Raw genomic sequence first — 5,952 nt, 5'->3', positions numbered from 1 at the left:
AGCTTTACGATGCCTTCGAGGCCCGCCCTGTTTCCCACCCTCCTTCCCGTCCTCCAGGTGGTGAACAGCCTTGCCAACGCTGGGCTGGCCTACTTGTCGGGGAACAAAGCAGTGGCGCTCATGTCGGGTTTGGAGGCCGTGGGAACCATGCTCTTTGGGCCGAAAACGAACCACGATGCCCGGCGTCGGACCGAAGAAAACAACCAAAGCCCCGCGGACGTGATCCAATTTGGAGGTTGTCGGGACGACCAGACGAGCGCCGACACCCGGATTGACGGGCAGGCCACGGGTGCCTTGTCTTGGGCCTTGATTCGAGTCCTCAGCCAGGGCCCCAACCAAGACTATGCCCAGGTATTGAAGAACATGCGGCAGCTGCTGCGGGGCAAGTACACGCAAATCCCGCAGATTTCTTCCTCCCACAAGATCGATCTGTTCTCCCCTTTCAAGATGTAGGCGAGGTGCGGGCGGTGGTATTCCGTGCGGGGGGGTCGGGCAGGGGGGCGCGAGCTTGTCCAGAAGGCCTCTGGGCTGGGGGTGTTGATCTTGCATGTCGGCTTCAAGCGGGACGCATGAAAGATAGCTCGGTACATAGTTTCGGGGAGATTAGAGGCCACATGGTCATGGTGAGGAACAGGAGAACATAATCCGGGGTCGTCTGATTGTGTTTGGTTTTGCATCGGGTGGGGGGGAGGGGGGGAAGGGGGCCACATTGTGAGAATAAAGGGACATCTATGCTGCTACGCGACTCATGTTTAGAGGGCAAGGAAAGAGTGGTGGAGATGTAGAATGTGCCTGCGGCTTTTGAAGGCGGTCAGGTAGGGTACTGTGCGAAACGTGTCGCGGCGGTGCCTTCAGTGGCCAGGGGCCTGAAGAAAGTTACAGGATATGCTGGAGCAGGGAGCTGAATCACATCAGAGTTTGATCTTGTTATCTTTCCGTTCAAATGGCGTTGGAAGGAATCGAGACGAGAGCTGGGTATGGATAAGATTGTTTGGGTATAGATAAGGATTTTCCGGGTATAGATGAGATTGTTTATAAGGCGACGGCGGTGGTCCGAAAGGGTGAAAGAAGCCTTGAGAGAACAACAACTTGAGTACAAATCGGGCATTATTGAAATACGAAAGAATCATGCACCTGGGATGAAAAACACGGCGCCATGCTCCTAAGTCTGGTGCGTTATGCGGTAAATGTGTCTGCAGCCATTTTTGTATGCCTCGCCTTTGTCGGAAACCTCCCTGCTTATCCCGCACTATCAGATGCGAGGCGAAAGTCTTCGCGATCTCACCTCTTCCTGCTGTGAAGGGTGCTAAGTTGCTACATCGGGGTAGGCCCCTACGCATACTAGTTCGACATTTTCCTCGCTTTCCCCTCCACCCTTGTGTCTTATGTCACCGCGATTGCTGTCCTCTTAAACAGAAATTACTGCGTCAGCTTAGATTCTGTCGCGCATCCTCCCACGACACGACAGTCAACCGCAACATTTGTGCTAATTGGCCACCACCCTCTCACTCGCTCATGGTGTGCAAGGTGATGGCGGGGAAGAGAGAATACCGATCCTTCGCCTCCGGCAAGCACGTCAGCGGGCAGTTATGCTCTACCGACACGTTGAATTCGTTCCATAATCCGTGGACATCGTCGCTTTTCTGCGCCTCTTTCACTTTCTGCACAGAGGCCCATTCGGCAACCTCCACCACGTGCCCCTCCTTCTCCCCACGCATGTGCATGGCCGGCCGTCCCGTTGTGTACCCCGCCTTGCGTAAAGCTACGTCGTGTTTCTTGAGTTTGGCAATCAGGTCATTTAATTTTCCAGTGTGAGGCTTCACAGCCACGATCTTGACCATTTTGTCCTTCACCTCGTGAGTGCCGGGCTGCACGACATGAAAGTGTGCGTACGGCTCGCTACACTCCCCCAAAGAGGCCAGAGGAACCATGGTCCCCACTTCCAAAAGCTTTTTCCAGGTATCCTGAAGCTCACCTCGGCGGTGTGCTTCCTCCATGGCCTCTGCATCTTTCCACTCAAAGACTTCCAACACACGGCCGGCGCGGCTGCGAAGAAACAAAGGCTCTTGATTGGGTACTGTTAATCCTGCAGCATGCAATGCATCCCAATGCTTTTGAAGGCGGGTTTCCAGCTCTTTTTCCTGACCTGGATGTGGCATGAACGTCTTGATGCAGAATATCGCAGGCTCCGGCCTGAGGGTGGCGGGTCGTTCTGCCTCTTTTTGCACTGACGATTGATGCATCCTATGCTTCCAAGGCAGATTTAGTGGCTAGAATAAATGGCAAAAGATCCCCAAGGATATGATTGAGGAAAAATGTTCCCGGAAATGGGTGCGATGGAAAGGGCCTTGTGTTCTTTCGGGGTTGCACAAAACGCGGGGAGGTTCAACTTCCATAGCACAGAAATTGACGAGGAGCTCGCCGGCAGGCACAAGCATGGCAAATTTGCTCTGATAACATGATCGAATAAGCCTGAAAACAAAGGGGATTGCACCACTTTCTTGAGGCGGGCATGTGCGCATGGGACGCCTGAAACTTCTTGAGTTCTCGCAGTGGGCCGAACTCGCCTTGATCGCCGAGTTGGAAGAGACCAGTAGACAGGAACGTGCTTTAGAAGCTGATAGGAGGAACGTGTGAGATTGAAAACATTCGATGCTCCACTAGACTCACATACACGTATATGCAAATTCCAGGAGCTTTGTATGTCTTACGTGCGCGCCCTTCAGAATGCTCCGTGGCACCGAGGCAGCAGCAGCACTAGCTGGAGAGAGTTTACCCCCCAACTCCTCTCTCCCAGTTCCCCCTGTAGTAGCTCACAAGTGTTCCAACACGATAAGAGGGGCATTCAACGATATAATCCTGAAAAACAAAGGGTTTGGTGGAGGAATATTGAGGATTGAATCTCTTGCGCGCGGCCTGTTATGGGAAGGTAGTTGGGGTAAGGTGAGTACGGGTCTGCAGTATCAAGTGTCTTCTTCCGAGCCACAGCATTTTCTTGGGTCCTACTCTGTACAACTCACACTCAGAATCCGTATACACTGCCCCCATCTTCTCCCTTATCGCCTGCTTTCAAGCCACAAAGTATTGAAAGACGGGAAGACCCTCAAATCACGAGGCAACGAATGCTTCGCTCTTTTTTCCACTTCCAGAAATCGCGCTCCCAGCGTCGTCTTAAATAGTCATATTTAGCCTTTTGCTCCACTCCACCTTTGTCACTCACATGCAGGTGCAACACTCAAGCAAAGAGGAGGATATGACGCCCTCAGCCCGGTTTGAGATCGCTAGCATTACCAAGACCTTTGTTGCTTCTACTCTCATGCTCCTCCTGGCCCGCCACTCACTGTCTGACTTTAGGACTAATGCCAATCTTGATTTCTCCGCCAATTTTTCAACCTCCTGTACAATCCCCTGCCTTCCTCCTTCATCCTGCGGCCCATTGCCCTCACCTTCCTCATCCTCGGCTCCTTATTACAAAATTCGCCTTTCCTTGGGTCTCGACACCACCCTCGCCGACGCCGCTCCCTTCCCGTCTTTTCTTTCCTCCCTCTGTGCCCCTCCCCACTGGCGCTCAGCCACTCTCCGGAGCCTTCTCTCCCACACAAGCGGCATCGCCGACTACTGGACCGATCCTTCCTTCCTCATCGCTTTCAGCGAGAATTCTCACCGAACGTGGAATGCGGATGAAATTTTAAAAGATTATGCAGCCAAAATGCCGCCTCTGCCTACTTCTTTTTCCCCTTCCCCCAAGAGATGCTCCTTTACCTCCTGCTGTTCCCCCTCGTCCTCCTCCTCCTCTTCTTCTTCCTCCTCCCCTTCCTCTTCTTTCCCCTACGCCTACAGCGACACAAACTACGTCCTAATCGGCCAGCTTATTGAAGCATGGACAGGCCAAAAGCTGCACACAGTCATGAACGAGACTCTGTTCCTGCCGCTTGGCTTGGCGGACACGTACTTCCCCTACCTGCAATCTTCTCCCTCTTTCTCACCTTTCCGTGCACGAGGGGCGGGAATAAATGCAAGGGGGAAATCTGGAGGAGGCTCCTCTACCAAAAGAAGACCAGGTAATGAGAGGATTGATAAAGAAGCCAAGAAGGAGCGGTTGCCGAAGAAGGACGAGCGAGAGGCGCCCTCGCCGTCCGAAGGAGGCAACGAGGTGGGTAAGAAAAATGGAGCAAGGCTTCCAACGGCCGGGCCAATACTTTCCCATCGATATGAAAGCGAGGAAGATCTGGTCAACGTGCCTCGTCAATCGGCAGATTGGGCCGGAGGGGGCCTTGTGTCGTCCGCCCAGGATCTTACCCTGTTTGCGAGAAAGGGGCTGCTGGGAAGTAGGAGTGGAGGACGCGAAGGAGTGAGTCTGGCAGATATCATGATGGCCGAATCGGTATTGACAGGAATGAATGGAGTATGGTCGAGCTTGGGCTTGTTCGTGATGGATTTGGAGGAGGAGGAGGATGGGGTGGACGGCAGAATATGGGGACACGACGGATGGGGCCATTCCTTCATGTTTGTATATGAACCGCCTCAATCGGACCAGCAGCATGCAGAAAGTGATATTCTCATACTAACAGGGACCGTAAACCAGCAAGATGAGCGGGCTGATCCCTGGCAGGCGATAATGGAGGGACTAAGATGTATGCTTAAAGCAGGTAACTCCTTCGACAAAAACGAAAAATTTTGAGGAGGAGAGCCAACGTGGAAAAAGGCAACTTCGGCACGTTTTTTCAATTCTTTTTCTGTATTTAAAGCTTCATTATCGTTATACATTACATACATTACATGCATGGCAGGAGGCATCTGCAAGCTTTACGATGCCTTCGAGGTTTTTAGCATATGTCATGAGAAGGAGCATACAATCCACAAAGAATATCGTTCTAACAACCAAAATGAAAAATCCTCAGATTATTTTGGGGATTTTTATTCTATTGATGATACACAATTTTGTTATCATAATTTTTAGTCCTAAAACCTTCGTGAACAGGAGCATGGGCCGTAGGAGGTTATAGACATGGCTTTCCCTTGTTGTCTGAATCTTCGATCGACTCCGCACAAATTTTCATGCGGCTTCATGTACACGTAGTAAATGATCCGATCTGTGTACAATGAGATTATTAATGTCCTGATCGCGCGGCGTCGCGGGATGGCCTTTGCGTTGAGGATGAGTAAGAACATTCCTCCCGGGGCTGGCGGTAGCTTGAACCGTTACAGAGGCTTCCATTATCTTGTCAAGCCACAGCTACGTTTAAAAAAACATGGAAACATGTCAAAGTTTCGTGGTATCCATGGTACTTTACTCAAGAGATAACAGCGAGGTGCCTGTCATATTGCCTCCCAGCGTGGAATTCTGGAGGGCCACCCGATAAGACCGGAACCGTACGAATTGCTCAACATAGCCTGTGTATATCTCGGACATATTTGCTTGCAGAAATAAGTGGAGTTGAGCGTGACGTTGATGACTACTAGCTTTCAAGAGGGAGAAGAGAATCGTCTGCTGGCCTGGACTTTTTAGAGAGGGGTTGGGACATTGCATAGACTCGACGGGTCACTCCTCCTTGCGTCTTCCATGCAAGGTTTCCCGCGTTTGCCCTCACGAGCTACCACCGATCAACCGTTCCTTTCCTACCTTCAGGCAGGAAAATGGGCGCTGCCTGCACACGTGACGCAGCTAAACACGTAGAAAATCCGATGCAGCCGCCAACCCTTACCGCAACCCATTCCTTTCCTTCCTACAACGGGGGATATGTTTCCAACCTCCCCCTTGCCACGCTCCTGGCGGAAGCTACTTCCCGCCTCTGCGTCTATCAAAACACCATCACGCTGGAGTACGTCCTTCTTCCTACTGACGCCGACGACACGGTGGGTCTGGGGCCAAACTGGAGCCGTCTTTCTCCCGCCCTTCCTACTCAAGCCACGGCGCTCGACCGCACTTCCAAATTGACTGCGCTCCGGCCG

The sequence above is a fragment of the Nannochloropsis gaditana genome (genome assembly GCF_000240725.1).
Source record: "Nannochloropsis gaditana CCMP526 unplaced genomic scaffold scaffold093, whole genome shotgun sequence".
Lineage (NCBI taxonomy): Eukaryota > Eustigmatophyceae > Eustigmatales > Monodopsidaceae > Microchloropsis > Microchloropsis gaditana.
Note: the sequence above shows the minus strand (reverse complement) of the source record.